This window comes from Protopterus annectens, chromosome 17.part0, assembly GCF_019279795.1.
Source record: "Protopterus annectens isolate FY-2018-M chromosome 17.part0, PAN1.0, whole genome shotgun sequence".
In the NCBI taxonomy this organism is placed as follows: Eukaryota; Metazoa; Chordata; order Ceratodontiformes; family Protopteridae; genus Protopterus; species Protopterus annectens.
The window spans coordinates 455683111-455710649 of record NC_056751.1 but is presented as its reverse complement, the minus strand read 5'-3'; the positions used below and the strand labels follow the sequence as shown (position 1 = coordinate 455710649).

Sequence of the window (27539 nt, the reverse complement as noted above, 5' to 3'; positions counted from 1 at the left end):
CAATTCTTGAAATGCCAGCTCCAGACAATGTCCAAGGCATGCAACGTTTTCTTGGCATGGTCAGCTATCTAGGCAAGTTCCTTCCAGATTTGAGGCAACTTTCAGCAGTATGTATATGCAACATCGATTCTCCTTTTCTTTTGCATTAAGAAGTGGTTAAGGATTAAATGTATTTAAAATTTCTTAGAAACACATTATATGGCCTCAGGTCAGCTGGGGATTTATGTATATAATGGCAGATATAAGCCTAACATCGGGACAAATTTATATTAAGTGTTTTGTATAATAGTGCGAATGAAGAACACACGGAATGTATGTTCTTCGGAACATGACGTCAGTGTTCTAAGATGCTTAATAATTAATTCAGATACTCATGAATATTCATGAGATATTGATGCCGATAGGGCATTTTAAAATGTGGAAAATGAATGTTACTGGCACATTTTTTAATTAATAGGTTATTCACCTATATAAATGTTTTTTGCACAACTACCTTAGATCTGATGAAGTCCCACATTTGTGAGATGAGTATTGCATGTGGAAGAGCGTTATTCATTTTAGAGTGGTTTATTAATAAAAGTGAATTGTTCACTCGACTGCCTGGAGGTTTTTCTGAGTACCAGCTTCATCCACAGTAATTCGGTTACAACTTTCAGCAGTGCTTAGAGAGCTGACCTGTAAAGATACATCTTAGGCCTGGACTGGTCAGAAGAACACCAAAGAGCGTTTGATGTCCTGAAACAGAGAATTGCCATTCCACCTACTTTTAACTCATTGCATCCAAGTGACGCCTCCAAGTGCATTTGCAGTTGACTTCTACGGATGCCTCTAAGTGACATATATTGCTTGTTCACATTTCCATCAATAATTCCAAAACCATGCTATGGACAAGGTTTTAAAAGATTTCTTCTTAAAGCTTACACAGTGGCAAACTCGGCTGCATTAATATTTGACCTCTGTCCAGTGCAGATAAAGAGAGATTTGTTGTTGGTTTTATGTTATAAATTTTTTTTAAGTATCTCAACAACCAAGTAACACACAAAACACCTGAGCCTCATATGAAAGCTTTCAACTAGATGAATAAAATGCTGATAATGTTATGCATGTAACTTGAGTGGTTACTGAAAAATTGCAAGTCGTTTACAAAATATTAAACACGTCATAGCTACTGTATTTTCTCTGACTTGTAAAATTCAGTTGAAGACTTAGAACTAAAAGAATACAACCACTATAAAACTAGCTTGTGCTAGACTGTTTGCCATTTATACTTTTCATAACCCTATGGTTTCAGAGATATGAACATTTGTTTGAAATGTGAGGACATAATTTGTTTCTCTTTAAAGACTTAGGCTTCATCCATTTAAAGCGGAGTCAAACTTCCTGAACTCCATTGGAGTGAATATGTTAAGTTACTATGATGTTCATAAACCAGTAACTCTTTCTTGTGACGATTCTATGTCTGGCCTTGGTGCGGTCATTCTTCAAGAAGGTAGACCAGTAGCCTATAAACCAGTACCCTATACATCTAACCCAAACTGAGATGCAGTATGCTCAGGTAGAGAATAAACTCTTGGCAATTGTGTTTGCATGTTCAAAGTTTCATGATTGTTTATGGCCGAACTATTCAAATTGAGACTGACGACCAACCTCTAGTTACTATTTAGAGAAAGTCAATATATGCAACTCCTGATAGATTGCAATGTATGATGCTCAAATTGCAAAAGTACAATTTAATCGTGTTACACAAAAGGCAAACTTCTTTATCTTGCTGATACTTTATCCAGATCACCCTGAAAAAAAACACTGAACAGCAAGAAAATGAGAAACCTGATTTTATAATCATGGAATTGAGAAATTTTTCTTCCACGTGACTTGATGAGCTTAGAACTCACACAGCTTCAGATCCAGTTCTTCAGAAACTTAATGACTTCCTCAGTTAAGGATGGCTTTCTAAGCAATCTTGTATACAAGTAGAAGTTCAGCAGTATTTTCCTTACAGAGACATGTCTGACACTGGTATCACCATAAAAGGTTCAAAAGTGATTGGGCCAAAATCTTTGCAACAAGAATATATTAAGATCTTGCACTGTGGCCACCTGGGAACTGATTCTACCAAAAGAAGGGTGAGAGGACTAATATCTTGCCCGTCTAAGTCAAAAGACATTGAGAGAGAAATTTCACTTTGTTCTGTTTGTAATAGCACTAAACTGCATCAACAAAAAGAACCACTCCAGTTAAGCCAGATTCCTGAACTGCCTTAGTCGACCATAGCCATGGATATCTTTTGAGTGGAATGGTCAACATTACTTGGTATTATACTCTTTTTCAAATTGGTTTGAGATTGACGTACTTCCCAACCTTATGCCACTGCTAAGTTGAAGAGACAGTTTTCTGTCCATGTTTGTCTGCACAGAGTCATTTCTGACAATGGTGCACAGTTTACATGTCAGCATTTCAAAAGATTTGCTGAAACATGGGACTTTGATCATATCATGAGTAGTGCTGAATTCCAGCAATGGCTTGGTGGAATGTATAGTTCAAAGTGCAAAACAGCTGTTAGAGAAATCAAAACAAAACAATACCTATTTTTCTAAATCTGAATCTCGGAAATATATTCCTTGTGATAATCATCTTAGTTTGTCTGGCCAGAGACTTTTATCGAGACAAACCAGAACCGTATTACCTATCCGTAGCAATTTGTTTGTTCCATGTGCTAAGAACAACAAAGCAGTGAAAGCCCAACTCCTGAAAAAGCATTTATCCCAAAAGTCCTATTATGATAAGACCAGCATACTGCTCAATTCATTACAAGAAAATAGTGAGGATGCAACAGCAAAAGGTTTTGATTTTATTGGATTTGTGAAATGTTTCTGTCAAGAGCAGAGACTGTAAATTGTGAAATTGCAGGTATATAGAATTTAGGTGGAATTGGAAATGTCTGATCCAGTGTTGCAGCATCTTGACAGTGATAAAGACTCTCTAGTTCTCAGAATGACTTATCCAGTGTTCCAGTTCCAGAGGACATTTGCTGTTCCTGAGAATATCCATGAGGGTCTTAAAGCAGGACATTCACCTGTGACTGTACCTGTTGCTAAACCCAGTGCTAGCTATTACATTACAAGATCAGGTCACTTTTCCAGACCTAGTTCTAGATGCATGGCAACCTGGACATGAATGCTTTGTTTATTATTGTCTGTGTAATTTGCATGCCTATTCAAATGTGATTATCATTGCAAGATAGCTCAGTAAAGAGGAAGGATGTAGAGCACGTGTGTGATATACTTTTAAGAAGCTTTCCAGTCAGCAGGCACATGCATATAAGTACTGAGAACATGCAAAAAAAAAGAGTGCCATTTGTAGTGAACAGTTAAGATGTAAACATGCATGTGTGTGTTAGTCAGTTCGTTTAAGTTTAATGTTCCTGATATCCATCCTGATGTTTGTAATTAATAAAGTATTTAAACACCCAAGCCTCATTGTCTTAATCAAGTATACAAGATGAGTGACAATTATCTCCCCCGTTGAACAGCTAGATGAACATTACAACAGCAGGAGGATGTGAGTGACTGTCAAAGTAAGAAAGTATATCTATCACTACCTTCTGAATTACTGCACCCACTAAAACCTGTTTGCTACTATTGACCTAGTTATACATCAGAGCCTGCCACTAAGCAATACCCAGACTTAACAGGTTCATAGGTAAGTACTAGGCTATCTTCCCGAGGGCATCTATAAGCCTAGCCAGAAAGTGTTGGCTTTCGCCACCCTTTTAGATTAGTTCCCTGTGCCTCTGTCCAGCAGAGCCACTGCAATGATCCCTAGGGTAAATTTTCTGTTTCCCATCCACTCGTCAAGGTTTCTCTTGAAGAGTGTTATGAGGGGCTCTGCCTAATGTAGATTGGAATCCTGTTCCAAAACATGGTGAGTCTCTGGGACAGGAATCTATCTCTCCAGCATGTCCTATTTATCATTGTGGTGAGGTTTAGATCCCTAGAGCATGTGGCTCTTGGGGATTTATTTTTTTTTAGGTAGAGCATGTCCATCAATTCTGGGTTGGACATGGCCTTGTATGTCAGGCAGAGATCACCTCTGAGTAAGCAGTATACAACTGAGTACAGCTGGAGTTTCTTCAGTCGGGCTGCATAGGGCATCTGTTTGAGGCCAGTAATCCTCTTGGTGAGGTACTTGTGTGGTCTTTCCAGCTGTTGCAAGTGTCTTGCAAGGTACATCCCAAATGGAGCACTGTACTCTATGATGGGTCTGATGAGTAGAGGGGCACAATAACCTGTTTTGTTCTAGATGTGAACCTTTTTGTGATTAGGTGGGCCACATAGAAGGATTTTCTAACCACCCTGGCAATATGATTATTAAAGGAGAGATTATTATCTACTTGGGTCCCCAGATCCCTTATTATATTTTCTGTATTTAGGGGACTACCACGTAGGTAGTAGTTCGTGGGTACTTTCTTTTTAACAAAGGGGATGACTATGCACTTTTTGGCATTAAGCTTGAGGCCATGATTTTGACACCAGGTATCAGTCTCAGTGAGACCCTTCTGGAGGATGTCTCTATCAGCCGTTGAGTCAATTATGGCCCCCAGTTTGCAGTTGTCTGCGAACTTGGTCAGCCATAGTCCTGCTGTGCTTGCCTGTACCTCTGAGAAGTATATACCGAGCAGGAGGGGTCCCAGGACTGAGCCCAGGGGGACGATACTGGTTTAGAGTTTGATCTAGAGCCTGCAACTTTCACCGTGTGGGTTCTATCCATGAGCCATCTCGTGACATAGGGGTTTATGTTCAGGCTGGTGAGCTTGTCTATAATACCAGAATGGGGAATGGTGTCAAAAGCCTTTGCGATGTCTAGGTAGGCTGTGTGGACTTCCTTTCCCTCATCTAAAGCCTTAGTAACTGTCTCAAAGAAGTCCACCAGGTTTAGGAGGCATGATCTGCCCTTAACAAAGCCAAACTGGGTAGGATCCAATGTTTGGAGGTTCCCAATGTCTCTGTTAATGAGTTCCATGATGATGTGCTCCATAGCCTTGCAGACCAGGCTAGTCAGGCTTATAGGGCGATAGTTCCTGTGGTCCGTTGTGGCTCCACCTTTCTGGAGTGGGATAACTGATGTTGTGCGCCACTCTATGGGTACGTAGCCTGTAGAGAGGCTGAGTTCTTTTTGGAGCTCATGTAAGACGCAGCCTGGGACACTGTCCCGTCCCATTGAAGCTGTGTTTTTGGCTTTGGATAGGGCTGTTTTAAACTTTGTCAGTGATTGCCAGAGCTCTACATTCTTTTGCTATGGTTATGGGCCCTTTAAGGGGTAAGAGGGGGTGAAGTTTGCATTAAACCTGTCTGCCAGAAAGTTGGCAATATCAGTCAGTTCAGTGTATTTTGTGTCATTCTGCACTAACTCAGAGCAGATCTGTGAGTTTCCACTTAGGTTCTTGACATAGCTAAAGAATGCTTTGTGGTCATCTTTGGAGTCCTTGGCAATTTTTCTTTCGAAACTAGCCTTGGATGATTTTATGAGGGATCGTCGTTTCTTGCTGTTACTGATCAGGGATGTCTTTCCTTCTTGGGATTTTACTCTTTCTTGTACTAATTTCCTCCTCCTATTGTATAGCTTTTTTATGGCAGGTGGGTCCACCAGACTGGTTTCCTTTTCTTGGAAGATATGCATAACACATGGAGTAGTGTCAAAAAGGCAGGAAACACACACACACACACACACACACACACACAGCCTCAATATAATTCATACTCTGCTCTCGGGAGAAGCGTAACCCTTACTGGTGCCACTTGTTTATCTATCAAACTACATCTGCCTCCCCTTCGTAGCCACCACAGTGCAACTCTCCTTCCAAACCTACCATCCATACATAACAAATGAAAACCTGCCTTACTTACCTACCCTAACAACCTTATATTGTATACTTTCCATAAAAGACCCACTGATGCCTACTCATTGACTGCTTGAATGCTGGAACATGAAAGTACCTTCAGCAAAAGTGTGTCCAAAAGGATGTTTTGTTCATATCCATGAAGGACATTTCAGTAATTGCACTTGACTCTATTCATAGGTGTAGCTGATTTGTTCTAGGACATTTGCTATTAGAGTCTTCAATCATTATTACAAGTCCACTCACCACAGCTGCAGTGAAAACTAATGCAGTTACTCCCATGAGTTTTCTAATTTTTAATGAGATGTGGAAGACACCTGTACACTGTGCTGTCAATCGTTTTGCACTGTGAATCAAAGCTAATTTTATTTGTTTATACTGACATTTTAAAATTTGTTTTATTCAATTGCAAAAACAAACCAACAACTAATGTCTTTGTATTTGTTTATTAGGTGAATGAACAAAACATGGCTTTCTTAAATACTTGTCATGAGTGTGTTTCAGTTACAGAGGAGGAGAGTCAATACTGCTCGGACACAGCCTGCAAGGAAAATGTAAGTCGTGCATACTTCAAACTATACACACTGTTTTTTTTTTTTTTTTTTTTAGATCAAGAAATTCTGCAGTGAAGTAAAGTGAAGTAATCCATCCTGCAGTTTGCAGGTGGCAGTTAGTTTGTGATGGAAATGCATTAGTCATATTCATCCTGTTTGTGACGTTTGCTCTCTCCTTCTGCAGACCAAACACTGTGAATGTTAACCACAGTTAATTTTTCTGAAATCATTCACATTATTTTTCCATAATTGTAGACACAATGTAACACTTGTAATTTATAAGCAAATGACACTATTGGTAAGAAAACATTAAATTAATATAAAATTAAGTTATACTGAGGTCTATTGCAGCAAGTATAAGATCAGTATCCTACAAATAACAGAAGAATGATGTAATGAAGTGATGCATTTAACAGGAGACCTACAGGTCTGTAATAGTTCAACAGTAATATTCTGATTTATTCCAATTTTATTTTTCTGCCCAGAATAGAATTCAGCATATTTTTTGTTTTAATAAAGGGTCAAACAATCGAAGGCAGACTTTTACTCTGTGACTGGAGAATTTTGAAAATCTGTGTAGAATGCTATAGTAATGTTTCTTGTTGATGTGGACAGTTATAAATTCAAGCTTTGAAATCATGCAGCTTAAAACATTTAGCATTTATGGTATAAGTCTATTTTTAGCGATCAATATGCTTGTGATCCTTCATTGTCACTCTATGTTTGTGGTATAAAATTCAATAATGTAAAAAGGCTGAACATTGACTTACGAGACATGATATGGGTAGTACATTTTTTTTTAACCTGTGTGTAAAAGAATAAATAGATTTGTATTGAAGTGCTAGTCATATGTCAGCAGTGTGGCTGTTAATTTAGTTTGAGTAAATTTGTTTTAAGAGCTTAATTTTGTTATCAAAGTTGGAGGAATGCAAATAATTTAATGATCAAAAATGTCACCCAAATGTTTTCTTTTGTAGTCAATTTTGATTTATTGCAATGCATCTGTAATAGCTGGAGTTTGCAATAGAATTTTTGTGATCAATTATATGTATTATATGTATCAGTATTTCATATGGCAAAGGCTTAAATACTCTTGTATCAATATATTTGGGGCTATGAAATTTTAGGAAAGTTGTAATTTGAGCAAAAATGCTAATTCAGCTAACACTTCACATAATAGCTTGGTTTAATATTTTTTTAACAGCTCATAGCCTTTACTTCTTTACTGAATTATCACTTGTGACATAGGCAAATTTACATTTATACAGCAAACAAACATGTACAACTCTGAGGAACCTCACTTGCCTTATACATGCAAGAGTAGCCCTTAGTTTGAGTAATTTCAACATTTTAAAACAATGTGATTAGAGTACCCACTCCATTTGTTGTAGTCCATGAAAATTACCCTTCACTCTCTAGACGATAATTGCAATGCATTCTCAAGTAGCTCCACATCGGTAAACACCCCCAGTGGCTTCCGAATACAGGGCATGTTTTCCACTTTCAGAATAGTTTCACCTCAGTATAAAAGAAGTTCCACTCTGGTAGTATCTCTTCATAGTAAAAACAAAATAAAAATGTTTGTGTTTTTTTTTTTTTTTTTTTTGTATGCTTTTTATAACCCAGTGCTTACCAGCCATCAGTTCTACATCACTAATCCCCCTTTGTTCCATGTAAAGGTAAGAGTAGCTGATGTTTGTTCTCACCCCTGCAGGGATGAGGGTATCTGGCAGTGGGGCAGTCAATAAGGGAGAAGGAAGTATGCCACTAAACCATCATCCTATGGTGAAATAAGCACCACAGACATCTTGGGGATTAGTTCTATCCAACTATGAGTATGCATGCTCCCAGATTTGCCCAAGTGGGGGCTACCTTCAGTAGTCTGCTTAGTCACACCCATATTCCTTCTTATCCTGAGGGCTGCATTTGGTATGAGCTTCTTGATGTAGACCTGAAATGACCAGCCTTAAAAGCTGGGAGGCATCTAATCCCTTCCCCTGTGTGATTTCTATACAAAAGCTGATCCTTTTCACTCCTTGTCTTGATATTCTGGTGTCTGAGCCACTGATTAAATTCAGATCATCTGAAATGCAATGAGGAGCTGATCCCTTTGTATCACACAGTCAGGCCAGATACTGAAAACATTCTTTGCATCACATAGTAGCTTTTTTTTTCTGTCTGATAGAAAAATGTTCCTTCACACCCATACAGGTAGTGCACAGCGCATACGTTTTATCTTCCTTTCTCAGTGCAAGTGTACCAATCACTAACCTGGTTTCTAGCTTCCACATAAGTAGGTAGCATAAATTAGCAGTGTCAGCTGGCAGTACTATATTCATTAAACTGCATAGAACAAAACAACACAGGACAGTTTCTAGCTAAAGTCCAGGATAACCATTAGTATAACATTTTAGTCTGTTCTGTCTTTAACACTGCCATTCTTTTACATGAGCTGATCTTGCTACTTCACACAGCTGTTTTTCAGTTTTACACCAGTTGAAATGAATAGCACTTTTACTGAACTACTCACATGCTTTTCCATGTGGGCAATGTCAGATAATGGTTCTATTGTTATCATATGTCATATGTTAACATTATTAATCCGTGTTAAGTGCTTTCAGTGAATTTTAGGAATGGAAGCATTTAACTCTGGTTAATAGTTTTACACGTTATTGCTGACTCCGAGTTGTCTTCTGTGCATCACTTGGGAAGTTTATTTAATTTATTCATTTGTGGATTCATATTTCACAGTTTGTTGGTAGTTAGCTTCACTGGGTAGTTTTGAGATAGCTGCATAGTTGTCAAGTCCTTTTAAAGTTCCTTTAGGATGAGTTCAGTGGTCAGCCCAGTGCAGCAAAGGATTCTCCTTTTTTCCCTTCACTTACTCATATGCATGTTGCTCATTTGTAATCTTCTCAGGCTGGAATACTTTGCTGTGTTTTGGTTTTTTTCCTCCTTAGGATTGCCCACTAAATACAGTAGTAATGGACTTTACTAGTTGTTAATTATTTATTATTTCTTCAAATCTATAATACTTGAGGAAAAGATCAAGCAAAGCTTCATTTTTTTGAGGTTCAAAAATTGTCCATAGACTTCATCTTAGATCATTACTGACCTCTTTCCACAAGACTGATATACCTTTACATCAAGCAATAAACCTAATTTATTTATGACTCTTGTATACTATGTGCTTCTCTGTTTTCAAGAGTTAGTCTCCCATATTTTTCTTGCTCTATGCTGAAAGTATTTGCTTCCTATATTTCTATGCAGCACCTCAATATCCACTAAATGCTTACAATTTCTAGTATGTTTCTTGTGCTGAGGAAAATAGATCCCCATTAGACAACCAAGGTTAGAATTAGATAAAAATGTATAAAACCATCTTATAGCCCCCCTTAATTGTCTATAACATATAGAAAACAAGTAATGCTTTTTCAGCCTGGCTATGTATGGAAAGACTGACAGGCCTCTGATTTCTCTCGTATAAAATATTCTAAACCTTTTCAAGGCTAATGATATAATTTTTAATGAGTAAGTACAGAATCCAGAAATGTATTCCATTACTGGTATTACAATTGTGTTAAGAGCAATTATCAATTCATCCATAAATTAAACGGTTCCTAAGAATGTTCTTATAACTGAAAATGCATTTCTGGAAACTTTATTCATATACATTTCTAAACTCAATTTGGCATTAATTAGAATTCATAAATCTTCATATTGTAAACTTTCCGTAGTAATGGACCAATCTGTAGTAAAAGAGGAGACTAGATTTTTCCTACCCACGTGGATCAACTTGCACTTGAGCCAACCATATATTGTATTCTAGGTATGATTGTATTCCATTCTGGTCCTTTACAGAAGGAAACATCCCAGAGATGTTGGCATTGTCTACAAATTTTTGGATCAAATATTTATCAGCAGTAAGAAATGTAGACATAAAGCTGCTGAAGAGACATGGCCCAAAACTGAGCCTTGGGGTTCTTCCCTAAATATTAAAACTTATTGTGATTTAAATGCTTTAAGATTTCTAGCTGTCAATTTACTTAACTGGTTTATAATCTATTTATAACATATTTATTAAGCAGTCTTCATGATGCAAAGAAGTTTGTACCTGTGGTGCACCATCAGGGGGGATGTGTCTTTACTATTTAATCCAGGTCCATACAGCACAAGCAGCTTTAATTTACCCATCCTCTCTCCTTTATTTCAGGAGGGGCTGAGGGGAGGCAGAATTCTCCCCTAACCCCCCCCCCTCATATTTTGGGCATTTAGGATTGCATTAGTACAATTTTAGAGAACTAGTGGATACAGAAGCTGTACTCCTGTAAATGCAAATTGGAGTGGATATGGGCACCAAAGTGCATGGGAGTTTGTCACCCAGTAAAAGAGACTATATTACATGTTCTGGAAGTTACTGTTATTTCATAGTTTTTCTTTGCATGGAACTTTAATATGGTTGGAATTAATAAAGCAGGTTGCAATGGCAAACTGTCGTGTTGTCTTATTTATTGGAAATGGTACAAACTTCTATTTCCCCAGAACTTTATTTATTAGGTGATTAGTGTTGAAGGCCTTGGACAAATCTAGAGATCACATCAACTGGTAGATCCATGTCAAAAGCATCAATTACACAAGTAAAAACTAAACAATTTTTCTTAAGCTAGACCTCTCTGAACAGAGACCATGTTATTTTTAATTATTAAATTTCTAAGACTTAATAATAATAAAGAAAAGGGATACATGAGCCTTGGGTACTGTAATAATTGATGTTGGTCGTGTACTTTATAAGATGGAAATGTTTCTTTCAATACTGCTGCAGCAATCATTCATGCAGTCAAATAGGCAATTTTAGGTAGTTCTATGTAAAAATATTGATGTGAATCACGACATGTGGAATGAAGCTGACCTAGTATACAGCCATTGTTCTGAAACATCTCTCCTTTTTAAGATTTCTTTCTTTGTTTACTAATTTTGAGGACACTCTTGCTCATTGTTGGCTCAAAATAAGGAGTAGCATTTGTATTTTTTTCTTTAAAAATCTCTCCAAAATTCCAATTTAGGAAAATACTCAGATGTCTATAATAAAGGTTGTCTACTTTAGTCAGGTTTGGAATAACACCACTCATACTGTCTGTCACTGTATCTCACTGCTGGATATATTTTCTACTACTACTACTACTCTGTCAACATTTCGCTACTGGGTACTTGGAACTGCAAGTGATTCCGAAGTTATATCTGTGCATGTTTGTGTCTATATTGACCCCACACATTGTCTTGGACTGCAATTATTAAACATTTTGAGTGCTGTATGCTTTGTGTATTACCATTTCTTTTATAATACTTTTTTTTTACCTGAACCTTGTGGAACACTGCAACATATGTTGTGGTTTTCTTTTTCTTTTTTGCAGTCTTAATATTTTATTTTGTGCAGTTGTATTTTGTGTTAACTTTAGTACAAAATCTTGTAAAAATTTTCCCTAGATATCTGTTGAAGATTAGTTATGCCCTGTCAAAATTTCTACTTGTGAAACAAAGCTAAGTAATATAATATATTATATGCCTAGCCTGCAAGGTTATTTGCTTCTAACCATTATGTTTGGTTACATGTGAGCCATTTAATTTTTGAATAGACTTGAGTAAAAAATATATTTTAGTGGATGATGATTTTATTAGTATGAAGCTTTGGCTGTTTGTTGCTGGCAAGTTGCACAATTGGCAAAAGTCATTGTGAAGCTTCTTTTTGGCCCCGATAAAAGCTGCTATCTCATTAATCATGCCTGCAGGATCTATTTAACATGGGTATAAGGAAATGACAGCAAGAGTTTATTGATGTCTCATGAATTTCTGGACTAGATTCATTATTTCAAACATAAACTTGAACTCTATAAGAATCATTGTTTGTCAGTAATGCATATAGACTACATAGACTTGCTATTTAGTGGTTTATTAGTTATAACCCTAAATATGTTAACATTAGCAAGTACGTTTTTTTAATAAGGAAAGCTACATGAGAAAAAAATTAGATTTTTTCTTTCTGTTCAGTACCTTGTTTCTTACTGTGGTACAGTCAGCGGTGGTGCAGTGGTAGCATTGTTGCCTCACAGCAAGAGGTTCTCCCGTTCGATTTCCAGCTGGAGTGCGGGGAGTGCCTTCTGTGTGGAGTTTGCATGTCCTCCCCGCGGTTGGGTGGGTGTTCGAAAGATGTGTAAATGGGCATGCCTCCGTTGAAGGTTGAACGTCGAGCTGGCACCTCGGCGTTCGTGAAAATCTACTGCCAATAATTAGCAGACCGTTGTTCCGCTGTGGCGACCCCTAACCGGGAAAAGCCGAAAGACCAACAACAACCTTGTACCTTACTGTTCACTTATATCATTGATTTCAATTTAAGATTGCTGCTCATATGTATCAATATCATGACAAAGTGAACAAAACCACATTAGACTAGAATTCCGAGCAGCTATCCCTTTAGAGAAGGAACAAACTGAAATGGGTTTGTAACACATTTCTGTAGCTATAATGAATATTGTCATTCTTATTTTTCATTTCTTTGATCATACAATGACTAAAAAATATATCACTGGAGATGTCTCCCACATTTTAAATGATGGAGCTCCAGATTAAGTGCATGATGGAGAAAAGGATCATATCGAGTTTATTTATACATAAGAAATGCAGAGATGGCCAGGGAAATTCAAGGATATAATTGGTACGGTGTTCAAAAAAAGTTGGTGGTATTTGTGAATGATATTATTTTGTACCTGGTGGAATCAGAAAAGGACATCCCGGTGTTGTGGAGTAATCTGACAGTTCCAGGGTTTATGTATTTTTATATAATGTAAAATCAATGAAGGCAAAATAAAGGCTATAGATATAAACTATGTACTCTCATATGAATTGTTTCAGCAATACTCATATTATAGAGACATGATAAAATTAAGTATTAGTAGTATGGGTTGAAAAAAATATGGCAGCTAAGGATATGTGGGAAGAGAATAAACAAAAGATAATACAAAAACTGAGAAACTGGAAGTGCTTGTCTATGGATCTGGTCAGCAAGATAGAAGAGTAAAAATGTTTTTGTCCTTTTAGTTCTATACATAGGTAATGAATATTTTTATCAACCAAAGGAAAAGTTGTGGACAGTAATTGAAAAGAGTTAAAGGTTTTTATTTGGAAGTGCATGAGGGCAAGAGTCAAGTGGGATAAGATGATCTTCCCAAGAGAATAAGGAAGTTTAGGGTTGCCTGATTTGAAGGGATATTTCAGAGTTGCACAGTTAAGGCTTTTATATATAACACAAGCAGAAAGTCAGGAGTTAACATCGAAAGGGATAATAAAGCAGGGGCTAATTTAAGAAAATGAGGACAGAATGAGATTTTTAATGCAGATCTTTAAGGAGAATAACAGTGATGCAGAATATTGTATCCATAATGTAGCAGAAGGTGTACTATGAGCTAAGCCAACATGGGAATAGTGAATAGAGATTCTGCTGATAAGGATGACTGCAATTGAAGGTACATGGACAAGACAAGAGGAGGCTGGAATTCATTGGAGGAAGCTGGCAAAGGAACCTAGGTATTGGGACCAGGTAATTAGAGAAGGAAAGGTAATAGAATGGTAAGAGGCCAAGAAAACTTTTGGATTGCAGATTGGTGATTGCATTTCCTATCTGAGACTGATAAAAATATAGACAAAGAAAAAAGGGTAGGGATATCCTTGGTGAAAGACCTGCAATGGTTGAGTTTATAATTGAATCTAGAACAGAAGCTGCTGTTAAAGGGATAATGAATAGGGCATATAAAATAGTGTATGATAACTATCTGAATCAATCAGAAGAGTTTGAAAAGATTGGGAAGAGAGATTAGATAATGCAATTCACAAGGAAACAATGGAAGTCCATGTGTATGGCTCCCAAATATTTAACAAAGTCTACAAGATTTAGAATATTTGCTTGGAAGTATTTGCATAGATACTTTTATACCTCAAGCAGACTCCAAATAACTTTTCCTCCGGTAGATGTCAAATGTTGGAGATGTGATGGGGAAGAAGGAGGTAACTGGGAACCAACATTTTGTGAGTGTAATGAGTTGGCAACTTTAAAAATTCTCTAGAAAGTACTCTGCCAGAAATACTGGGTGAGGAACTATTGGAAATTATTTTTTGAGGTGGGGTACTTGATGATCTGAAGTGCTTAGACAGAGTAAGGCCTTGTTAAGTGTAATTCTGGTGGCTGCCAAAAAAGCAACTACTAGAAAATGAAAAATCAAAATCTAAACCAGCTGTACTTGAAATAGTGAGCATTGTAACAGAGATTAAAGAACAGGAAGTGGGATCTTTAGAAAAAGGTAAGAGTAAATTCTATGGAAGAAATTATACATCACATATATTGTTACATATCCTATAATGTTTGTAAATGTGAACTTAATATGGTTTGATTGGCAAACTTACATTTATATAAAAGCAATGTCACAAGTTTAAAATTCAGTAAAGGTGTTCAAAAAAAATATGAATGAGGCCAGACAGTTCATGACAAATATCATCAGCAAGTACCTTTACAGATGCACAGCAAGCAGTATAAATGAAGAGTTTTTGTGAGTATACAGATCACTCAAGTACATTTTCTGAAACTTCACTGTTGATGAAAGTAGTTTGTCTGTTTCACCACTATTGTGCAACCCCCCAATATATATATATATATATATATATATATATATATATATATATATATATATATATATATATATATATACACACACACACACAAAAGATTGAGGGATTGCCCCTCTGCAAAAAAATAAATAATTTTTTTTTTTTTACATTTGCCAAAACTTCCTTTGGTGAGTGTACACAAATCCAAATTTTCAAAGATTATTACTATGCTTACAGACAAACAAACAATTGAGAGGCTAAGGCATATTACATAATACTAGTGGGCGACTTTCAATGCCCCCCATTAAATGGACTTTTCTTTCATTTATAGTTCAGGAACCCATGTTTCTCCTACAGCCCAAAGATGAACGTTAGAGTTTAGCTGCTCTAAACTACCTATAGATGTGAATCATGCATAATTCAGGAGAAAGGTCTGGTGACCTACTTCCTTTCTCTAGTTCTGAGTATGATGGCAGTTTTTCATAGGGGGTTGTTATATGTGTCAAATGTGACTCGAAACATTGTATGGAAGAAGCTAATATGCCATTTTGTTCAATGGATGTCCATCCATTTAGAGGTGGTGTTCTATGCAGTTAAACCTTTTGTAACATTATTGTGATGCCTGATGAAGCATTTGTTAATGCAAAAGCTGTTATGTGGAGGTGTATAATTGCGTATTTTTTTTTTTAAATGAATGAAGCATGTATACAGAGTACCAATGGATGTGGTCCATATGCAATACTGTCCGTTTCCACGTAACAAAAGTGGTAATCGTACGCATTGCCTAGGTTGATACATGGATGGAGTATTAATAGTCTACTGCATTACAGGCTGCCTGACAGTTCAGATGGTAGCCTTGGTCTTACTTTATCATGATCCCCTGGATCAATTGGTACCCCGATACAGTGTGTATTAATTATTCCTCCCATTAACTCAGTAAGGTGGGCTATGTCATACACTGCCCCCCATGGTGCTGATTCTCTTATCACCAGTCTTGGGGAACTAGATGTACTCCTCCCCATGCTGTCATATAAAGTCAGTGAACTGGATTTATGAGGCTAATTGCCATGATATACTAATGTGCCCACCCCCATGAGCACTGAAAAGAACTTGTACCTAAGATGATAAGATGATTAAAGCTTATTTTCCAGCAGAATAAGTGTACCAGGCATCCTTCTTAATCAATAGTGGGTGACCTGGTTTTACTAAATCCATTCTAATCTCCCTATCCACATGGAAATGGTCCACCACCTGCAGGTCTGTGAGGTTGTGGCATTTTAAGCGCTAGCTGTTTTCTCTGTCTTGACATGGATTGCTCATATAGTTAATTCTGTGGACACTGACTCCAATGTCAAACACATGCTGTTGTACAACAGGCACTGTTCTTTGCATCATATCCAAATTGCTAGCGTTGAAACTGAACATGTGCCATGATTCTTCTGAATCAAGCCACTATTTTGGGTGCTGCTGTTTGCATAATTTCTGTGTCTCACTTGCATGCAGTTCCTCATTTTCATGCCATGCAGGCATTTGCATGTGCTCTATACCAAGCTCTTTTCAGCCGTACATGTAGCACTATATCTTTGAATCACCCACTGTCTGTATATTGTCACCATGTGAACTATTTTGCAATGTGCTACACAGGTATGAATCCTTGCCCAGGTTATTAATCATGTTTCTATGGCTTTTCACTTCCAAGGACTGTCTCGACTATGTTGCATTCATGATTTCACTTAGAACATTCCATCATCTTGCAACCTTACAACAAGCTAAGATTCTTTTCCCATCATGTTTTGGTTGTTTTAATTCTGAGATGAGTTTGTACTAGTTCTCTGTGATTTAAGTATTCTAATTTAGAACATGCTGTTTTGTGAAATGTGATGCAATGGATAGTTCCTGACGAGGACTGACCTTTCATCATCTTATAGCTATTCTTAGGTTATTTTATGCATTACTAAACCTTCTTAGGAGTTCTTAGCAAAACAAGAAAATGTCAGCTGGAGAAAAGTAAAATATGCTAAAGTTCTTGTACTAAAAGTGCACGGAAAATTTTTGTTAATTTTTTTTCAACATAAATCGCAATAAATTCTGTTATTTCAAGGTAAAACTACCATCTGTCATAGTCCAGCAATGTATTTGTATGTAGTTACTATCTGACTGTTTGCATTATTGGAAACTTTAATAACTGCCATCCATTAGAAAGTTTTTTCTTCACATAAATAATGTTGGTACTTTATTAAATGTTAGTTATTTTTGTCAAAACTGTGAGTATTCACCTATACATTTTATTAGAGTAGCAAATTATTCTTTCTAGTACTTTTGTGTCTTCCATTTGGCAAATATTTAATGATGCATGCCTTTCTAGTGTCTACAGACTTTCATAATATGGGAATATTATCAATTGTACACCAGCAGGTGACATGAATACCAGGTGACATGAATTTTCAAATTGCACTGCTTTAAAAAACTAGATTTGGTATAACTTAGACTCCTGTTAATGGCACATCTGCTCTCTTTTAAGAAATATTTATGAAACACTAGGAATCTGTTCATAAAACGAATTGATAAGATTTGTATCTACAAAATCTTTATTCATTTCAAACATGTTCCTCGTAGTTATTACCTCGATCTGAATTTGTGCAGCATTCTGCATTACTAGATCAGTTCTGACCCAGCTTTTACTAGATGCTTCATCTTAAGTGTTCTTTTAAAATGTATTATCATGAAATTAGCTGGTATTAGTAAACAAGAATGTTACACTTGGTTTCAGTAGTACCAACATTTTCTAAAGTCAGAGTTTAATAGCATTACGGATGCAGTTTTCCTATCTTCTTTTTCCTAAACTTATACTTGGCACTTTGTCAATGATTGATCTCTGCATAATCATGATCAATTTAAAACAAAGGACCCCAAGCATCATCGCAGTACTTGGTAGAGAATGACAAAGTAGACTATATATGAGAAAGTGTTTTCTCTTCTGATGTTGGAAGTATATGTGTACTGTAGAAAAAAGTGGCTCATTTTGAAAGGGCTTACATTAATATTTTATTTATTTTTTTATTTTATTTTACATTTGTTGACCGGGCTAGTCCAACTGGATACATGTCCATTTTCAGTGGAGGCCCGAGGAGAAAAACTCCACGATCATGGTTACAAAAAACGAATACAAGTACAAAGTTGAAACAAGTACATACAATGACGTTTAAAGGCAAGATAAAGGAAGCAAGTGGTTATAATTTAAGATATATACAGACTTTGACAGAAGAACTAAAAGGGCTATAATGTGAACTTGTAGGTTATAGAGTTGGGTGGAGGCTTGTAGAGGCCAAGGTGAAGTCAAGAAGTTAACTATTAGTCTGGATTAGAGCAAGGGCATAACCACTGGGACTTCAGGAGAGCTCTGAGGTGTGTTTTAAATTGTTGCAGAGAGGACATAAGTCTTAGGTTGTTTGGGAGGGCATTCCAGGATTTGCCAATGGAATAGCATATAGTGCTTCACCACTGGAGTTGTTAGATTTAATGGTCAATACTTGTAGAGTTTTGGAGGACCTGAGGGATGTAAGGTTGGAGTAGGGGGTGAGTAGGGGGTAAGTAGTTTGTTCAGTGCAGGGGGTTTTTCTGGGTGGTTGATAATTTTAAAAGCCTCAGTGAGTTGATTGAGTTTGAGAATATTAGGCAGTTCTAGCCAGTCTAGTGTCCTTAGGTTTAGACAGTGATGTGTGCGATAGGGCATTCCCGTTATGAATCTGGCAATGTGATTGTAGGTAGTAGAAAGTTTGTTGAGCTCCCTCTTATGGAGGAAGGAGAATATTGGGGAGGCATATAATACTCTGCACTGTATAGTAAAATGTCTGTGGATTCACATCTTATTTTCCTTGATAAATATTGCTGTGCATATTATTTCATGTATCACACTACATTTTCAAGACCGCCATCTGGTATCGCATAACACAGTATGAGGATATGCTTTACAAACCTGTCATTCAGACCTATAATTTAAAAATGCCTTAGTCGTGGCCTTTTCTGCAACTCCGCTCTATCCATGCATACCATTATCTATTAGTTTATGGCTGAAAATGTATATAGTTGAACATCTTGCAGTCATGTGATTATTTCCTTAATATTTTTCCTATGTTACTAAAGTTGTTCATTCTGTAATCAGAGTGAGTTCCGAGTGGGCCTCCTTTCCTTAGGGCCCCTAGATTATTTTACACATAAAGCAAGTTCTAAGTTTCTTTGAAAGATTTCAATTATATAGTTACCAAATAAGCAGAAAGAAATTATCAGAAATCAAAACAATGGCAAATAACACATACAAATAACAGATAAGAAATGCAAAATGTGTATAATATAACAGTAGCAACATGACATTCGATATTATGAAAAGAAAGTTACAATGGGTCATTCAAAATGAAGAAATATGAATAGTTTGACAACTAATATTACAAAAAGAGATCTGATGATTTAAAATAAAATGTTATTTTTACTGAAGCAAACTTCATCAAAGCAAAGTTGGCATGATTCAGATTAAGTAAGAGATAACTACATTGAATTGTCTAAACCAAACTTTTTCAAGAGCACAGTTTATTTGATGATCCATTTGAATTCCTGTATAGACTGTTAGTGTTCAGTTGCTCTGAACACAAAGCATTCATAAAAGAAAAATAACACAGTTCTTGTGGCAGTGCCCAATGCCAAAGAGTCTTTAAGCACTTATTCTTCCTTCCAGATGCAAAATCATCTCAGCTCTAGGCCTAGATTACAGAAACAGGCAGGTTTCCACTCACCAGTTAAGCAGTGTCCTCTTATGTCTATATGTGGCAGAATGCAATAGATACTACTGCAGACACAGGCACATAGCCGGTCTTAGTTGCCAGGAAAACTTCTGAAAGTAGCACTTATTGTAGGGTAAAATCTCATACTCCTCAGGTCTCTAGATGATCCATATGACAAAATACTCCTCCTCTTTTTGAAACGGAGGAGAAAAACCTTCTCTGAAGTCACTCTTCCTTCCCACGTGCAGGATGTTTAACTCTCCATTGTAGTACAATGCCACCCTGCTTAGTCTCCTCGAATTGTAGCTCCAAACTGTCTTAGGTTCTCATTTCTGTTACAGCCACCATGTTGAGATCTCAGGCTTTACTAAACTACCAAAATTTACCAAATTGAACAAAGACTTGCAAAAGTATACTTCATCTACAGTCCAGCCGTGGACTAAATTACCATAGATGTACATACAGATACAAAATGAAAAACTGAGTAGTCAGAAATATGTTGCACTGCTTGGGGAGGTAAAGAATATACACTGAGGATATGTCACAACTATAGACTCTATCTTAATTTGCCCAAGATAACTTTCTTTAGAAAGAGACATTCCATGTTATCATGGTATCCCGATTAAACCATACCATCACAAAGAGCTACAATCAGAATAAAGAAAAAGCTGCTGTCAAAGACCACCTGAAGCTACAGAGACTCTTTCTGTGAGTTTTTAATTTGTTTTTCATTCCTTCCATATACACATACAGTGGATATAAAAAGTGTACACACCCCTGTTAAAATGCCAGGTTTTTGTGGACCACAATAAATTATTTCAAAACTTTTCCCAACTTCAAATCTGTTGGGGGGAAAAATATAAAAAAATAAAAAATGTACAATAAGCTGGTTGCGTAAGTGTGCATATCCTTAAACTAATACTTTGTTGAAGCACCTTTTGATTTAATTGCAACATTCAGTCATCTTGGGTACACACCTGCCATCAGTTAGAGACTCTGATTAACACCAAATAAAGTTCAGCTGTCCTAGTAGGATTTTCCTGATATTTACTCCGTTGTCTGCTACAGCAAAAGCCATTGTTAGCAGAAAGCTTATAAAGCATTAAAGGAATCTCATTGTTGAAAGGTATCAGTCAGGAGAAGGGTACAAAAAAATTCCACAGCATTGGATATATAGTGAAAACAGTCATCAAAAAGTGGAGAAAATATGGGACAACAGTGACATTGCAAAGAACTGGCCGTTTCTCCAAAATTGAAAAGACATGATGAAAACTAGTTAGGGAGGCTGCCAAGAGACTTACAGCAACACTGAAGGAGCTGCAGGAATTTCTGGCAAGTATTACATGTGACAACAATCTCTCATAGTCTCCCTATGTCTGGACTATGGGGTAGGGTTGCAAGATGGAAGCCTTTTCTTGCATATAAAAATATCCAAGCTCAGCTAAAATTTCTAAAACAATAAATAGTCTCCCAAAAGCATGTGGGAAATTGTGTTATGATCTGATGAGACCAAGGTTGAACTTCTTGCTGCAATTCCAAAATTGTATGTTTGGCGCAAAAACAACACTTTGCATTACCAAAAGAACACCATCCCCATAAAGCATGGCGGTGGCAGTATCAGGATTTGGGGTTCCTTTTGTTCAGCTGGAACTGGGGCTTTAGTCAAGGTGGAGGGAATTACAAACAGTTCCAAATACCAGTCACATTTGGCCGAAAACCTTCAGGCATCTGCTAGAAAGCTGAAGATGATGAGGAATGTCACCTTTCAGCATGACAATGACCCCAAGCATACATCCAAATCAACAAAAGAATGGCTTCACCAGAAGAAAATCATTTTGGAATGACCCAGCCAGAGCCCAGACCTAAATCAAATAGAAAATCTGTGGGGTGGCTTGAAGGCTGTACACAGGAGATTTCCTCGCAATCTGGCAGATTTGGAGCGCTTTTGCAAGGAAGAGTGGGCAAATATTAAGTCAAGATGTGCCATGCCGATAGACTCCTACCCAAAAAGACTGACTGTTGTAATTAAATCAAAAGGTGATTCAACAAAGTATTAGTTTAAGGGCGTGCACTTTATGCAACCAGCTTATTGTACATTTTTTATTTTTTATGTTTTTTTCCCTAACAGATTTGTTTTTCAATTGAATTGTACAGGTTATAGGTCACACTAAAGGTGGGAAAAGTTTTGAAATGATTTATTGTGGTCTCATTTTTTTATATCACAAAAACCTGGCATTTTAACAGGGGTGTGTACACTTTTTTTTAATCACTGTATACACCTTATTTTTCTGGCTATATCACCTTAGCTTTATAGCTCAGGTACACTGCTGTTTTAATAGGCTAAACCTAATGTCAAATTAAGATTAAAGATCAATAGAGCATTAACTAAAACACATTTAGTTATCAACAACTGCAGTTTCAACAGACATGCTTCAGAGTCATTTTACTTCCTTTGAAATGATTTGCACAATTCAATCATTTTTAAATTACTTTATTAATATAATGCAGATGCATATTTTATCCGAGAATGAATGAACATTGCATGGCAATTTTGATTAACATTTTGCCAAAATGTACGTCTTTCTGCATATTTTTGTCAAAAGTCTATCACTAAAACTATGGGAAAGATAAGAATTGTTATTGTATCTTTTATCATTTTAAACAATTAATTATGTGATTTAGGCAGTGTATAAATGTAATTCTTCTTATGACATCCTGTAATTGTTGCAGTGATGAATTCACTGATCTTTTATTTGCATTTCCTAGAAATTTCTGCTATTACTGCCCAGATCTAACGAAATCTTTTGTACTATAGGACTCTATCAGTGAAGCTTATCTGTCATGGAAAAATTACTATACATGCTACATAGAGTTTATAATTGGCTATTGATGGGTTAAGCAGATACATAAAAATGTTCTTACAGAAAATGCAGTTGAGAAACTTGTATATTACAAAAGAATGATTGAGTGACTAGGAATAATGAGTGATTTAATCGGTTTGCCCAATACAGCCTTGGGAGTGGGGAGTTAAAATGAAGGGGGTTATAGCATGGGATTTACTAGTATAACTATGCAGTGCCTGTCCCTCTCACAAATATGTAAATGGTCTGCAGCGTTTTTACACTTGTTTCACAAGCATCACAGTAGGGGGCTTAAACTGAATGCCTTAGTGTCAAGAGGATGTGCCACGAGTTATTTAATAACTGTCATACCCTCCGTAATAGGAAATGCTTATTCTGTTGTACTTTTTTTAAGCTTTTAAAGTATGGTGGAATACTGTGGCAATCAGTAAGATAAGTATGGTAAAATAACAAAGTCATCATATAAATATAAAAAAATCAATAACTGGCAGACAATTGCAGGAATAATTGCTGCAAACTGCAGAACACCATATTGCACATCAGGTCCCTATCCTGGAAATGAAAATTAAAAATCAGGGGAGAGTATAAACAACATAATAGATGCACTGGAATTCTAATTCTCTCCAAACTAGTATTAGATGTATATGCAAAATGACTGCAGAAACTTCTTTGTAAAATAAACCAGGGAATTAAGAAATTATTTTTCAGTTCTTTGCAATTTTATATATGCATTTATGGAAAATAACTTGATGCAGAATACATTTTACTGCTGAATATATTGGCTTTATGCTATTGTAAAAATGACTAGACTCTTCATGCAGCTCTTGTATCTCTTTGAATTAGCTGGAGCCAAGAGGTTATACTTAAAAATTTGTGTATCTGAGGATCTACTTCACTTGGTCAAATGGGTGTCAGTCCAATGAGTTTTAGGTCAATACCCAATTGACTGAAATCTCATTTGACTGACTCCTTTTTCACCGATATTCAAGACATAGACGACTTGTGGGTTTTCTTTCACCTTTGACTTGCTTGTGATAAAAAGAATTACTGTAACTTACAGTGCTGACTGTTAGAATTCCGATAGTCATGTAGAAAATAGTGTTGTAGTGTTTCTAAATGTGGGTTTGTCTCTTCCCATTTTTATGGGAACTGAAGTATCTAAAGTAATTTGGTGAATGTTTTGCAAGTTCCCAGTAGTAGTAGCAGTGTGTAAAGTACTGAAAGGCAAGTTAAAGTTATATGCCCTTTTCCTCACTGAAGTGCAATCCTGGAGTTGGTATATATAATTAGGGGGGTGTGGGGGGCACAACCCCACCCATATTGGGGGTTGTGGGGTGCGTAGCCCCCCCCCCACCTAGTTAAGATGTAAATTGTTCTGTTTCTGTTAAGAGAGTAAGTAGTTTTTAAGTTCTGGAAAGAGGTAGTTATTGGTGTTCTAAGTGTGTTGTTTGTGGTTTAAGATTTAGTATGTTTAAATACAGCATTGTAAGTTGGTGAAATGGGATTCAGTCAAATTAGTTGTCAGTCAAATGAAATTTAGGTCAAATGGGTGTCAGTCAAATGAGTTTTAGGTCAAGTGAAGTAGATCTATCTATATATATATATATATATATATATATATATATATATATATATATATATATAAGGGGAGATTTGATTAAATATCAAAAGTGTGGGCTCACTGCAGAATTTGTAAGACCTGGAGACTGAATTCTGGAACTGCTGAAGTAAGATTAGGAATGTCTTACCACTAAACATGCTTTTGTCCTGTGCAGAGAAAGTGGAATCCATATCTTGCACAGAAAGGCAGCATCTTTATGGTTTCATACCAATAGCATATTTTAATGCCAACGTATAAAAAGTAAGTCTGAATAGCAATTAATAAAATAATTCTATGCAGAGAGCTGGGATGTGTTATGCTAAGAGGGTACAGAACTTCTATAAATCCCAGACTAAGAGATACTCAGAATGTTCTGTTTGTTATTTTAAATACAACATTAATAGAGTCCTTATACTGCAAAACATTGTGACAAACAGCATAAGCTGGTAAAGGAAAGTTTCAGACCAAAGAAATGCAATCAAGAAGTATGAATTCACTAAAAATAATGCAATTTTTAAAATGGAAAATCTGTGTTGCTGAAAAGAATTTACTATAATAAATATTTACCCCTGATCTAACTAGAACAATAATTTGCATACGATATAAATCGGTCCATAACTAAATAGTATCCAAAGCGCTATTTAACCGGACTCTGTTCTTTCCATTTTCCACACAGTAAAACGGGTGCTGGGCATAAACTACTAAAAGGATTAGACAATGTAATACACCTAAAAGGGATTATTCCAGTCTGTTACTATTACCAGAATTTTCTTAAAGGAATGAAATCAGCTTGTTTCTCTTATGGATTGTTTGTGACAGAGGGACATTTTCTGAAAGATTACCATGAGGTGTACAGAAAGCGTACTTTTGGATGTAACCATTTTGCATTCAAAGACAGCTGTACCACAGTGCTGCAATATTAAGAAATGCAGCACCACAACTGCCTGCTTCTTTGGCCATGCTACATGCTAATCAGCCATGTGCTCCTCACACTAAACCACCTATAATAAGGCATTTATGCAGCTTAAGATTCATAGAATTGCTTGGCTACATAGCTTAGCACTGCAATTTGCAGTAAGAAATTAGGCCAAAAATGTTGTTTATCCATAATGGTAGGGGTAAGTGCTATGGGGAGTTTAGTGGTCATGTAATCTTGAGATGGGTGTGACAGACTGTATGTGTGAGTGTGTGTGTGTGTGTGTGTGTGTGTGTGTGTGTGTGTGTGTGTGTGTGTGTGCCTTGGAGGTAGGAGTAGGGGTGTTAGCAATTGAGTAGGTTATGTAAGTGTGTGCATGTGTGTGAAAGGATGAATGGATGTGTGCCTCCATGAATGCATTTGAGTGGAGATGGTATGTGTACTGAATAAGTGTGTAAATGTGTGCATTCGTAGCTTGGTTAATTGAGATGACTTGTCATACATTTTACACCTCTGGGCTAGGCTAATGAGTAAACGCTGCTACATTTGGTCAGGGAAAAACAGTAGGCATCCAGGAATATTTTCTTGGAGAGGTCAGGGGAATACTAGCCACCATAGATTATTTTCACTATGTGGGTCAGGTGGATGCTAGATACCAAGGAATAAATTCATTACATGTCTCCGAGGGAATGATAAACACCAGTGATAACCTCTCCTGCTATAACACTTGAACATAAAGGGGATGGGGAAACACTAGAGACCAGGGTACTGTATATAGTGTGCCCTTAAGGAATGTATGCAAAAACAAATAAATTGAACATAGTGTGAAGAAGTACTTAGACACCAGAGATACTGTTAATTAGCCTGTCTTATAAGCATTGAAAAGGATTTGAATCTGTACCCTTGTCACAGTCAACCTCATCCCTAATCAACTATCCTAACTTGGAATTCAGTACATTATTCCATGCCTGTAAAAGTTTGTGATGTACAAGTGAGAAAGAGAGACGGAAAGCAGACATACCTCTTAACTTTTTAGTGCAAGACTGTACAAAATCAGGGATGGATGTTACATTTGACTTAAACTTGGGAATCTTGCTACGTCTAACAGCTTTTGCAGTACCATCGATCATCTGAAGGATATAAAGTGTAAAACTTTGTCTGAATTGAATAGCCGATTGACTTCATTCATGATTTACAAGGCCAGGAAAAAGGAGACACTAGGGATGTCCTGACAATACAAGGACAAGTGTAGAGCGTGAGGTGATGGGAAGTCTAAAGAAGGGTATGTGTTAACATATCTCATGGGTTTTCTGAATAGCAATGGCACAAGAATGATTAACAAGTTTCATTATAAAACAGTCTTACAATATAAAAGCAGATGTTCAGTTACAGTGCAAAAATGGAGCAACTGCATTATATAAAACCATATATCTATCGGTATGAAAGTCTGTCTAGTAGCCTGTCGGTCTTGCATACCTATTAATCTGTCTATCTACAGAGCTATCTATATAAAGGCTAGCATCAGGCAGTTTAAAATGCAGTACCACTCAGCTATGTACACAGTCTGCCATGAACTCCTATAACATATATTTTAGTTATATAATTAATCAGCTGTTTAAATTTCTAAATAACATTTTCTAGTTTCTAAATGATTGACCATCTCTAATCTTCCATATATGGATTCCTGTTAAAGTTTCTGTTTTCTAGGAGTTGGTTAGAAATTAACATCATGGCAAGATGACAAGTATTTTAGAAAATCAGTAAACTATACATTGAAGAGGTAAATGCTACAAAAACCATTAAACATAGTCCCATCTCTAACCGAACAAAATGTTAATATTCATCTTGCCTATCAGTAGATGGAGTAAATGTTAAAACCACACACTGAAGCTAACATTCATGTCAAATGTTACCGCCAGTGTCCCTGCTTCTACATGTTACTGTTTACAGGCTGTTTTAGAAGTTTTACAATAATACTTTGTCACAGGAAAATCCAAAACAAGCTGCAAATAAATTTTAGGCAGATGAAATATGTTTCTATATTCCTCTGGTTGGCTTCCAAGCCATTTAAGTAAATTTATAGCTGTAGGAACATTACAGGGATACTGCAGAAATCAAATATGTTTACTTTTTAAATGTTTAAATAAATGCCACAACAGACAAAAGTAAAAATCAGAAAAGGGAAATATAAATAAGTGTTAATTAAATCTTCACTTTGCAACTGCTTTCGGCTGAACTGCATTTCAGATCTCATTTTGAATTCACTATTCTTCACCTTAAACATA

General features: G+C 36.5%; 1 long non-coding RNA gene across 1 annotated transcript in view; it reads left to right on the top strand.

Annotated features, from left to right (window-relative positions):
- Positions 1-27539, top strand: part of LOC122791303 — a 969057-nt gene that overhangs the window by 191551 nt on the left and 749967 nt on the right. The window contains exon 2 of the long non-coding RNA XR_006363128.1: positions 6349-6450. This is a non-coding gene — a long non-coding RNA (uncharacterized LOC122791303). The remainder of the gene's footprint in view (positions 1-6348; positions 6451-27539) is intronic.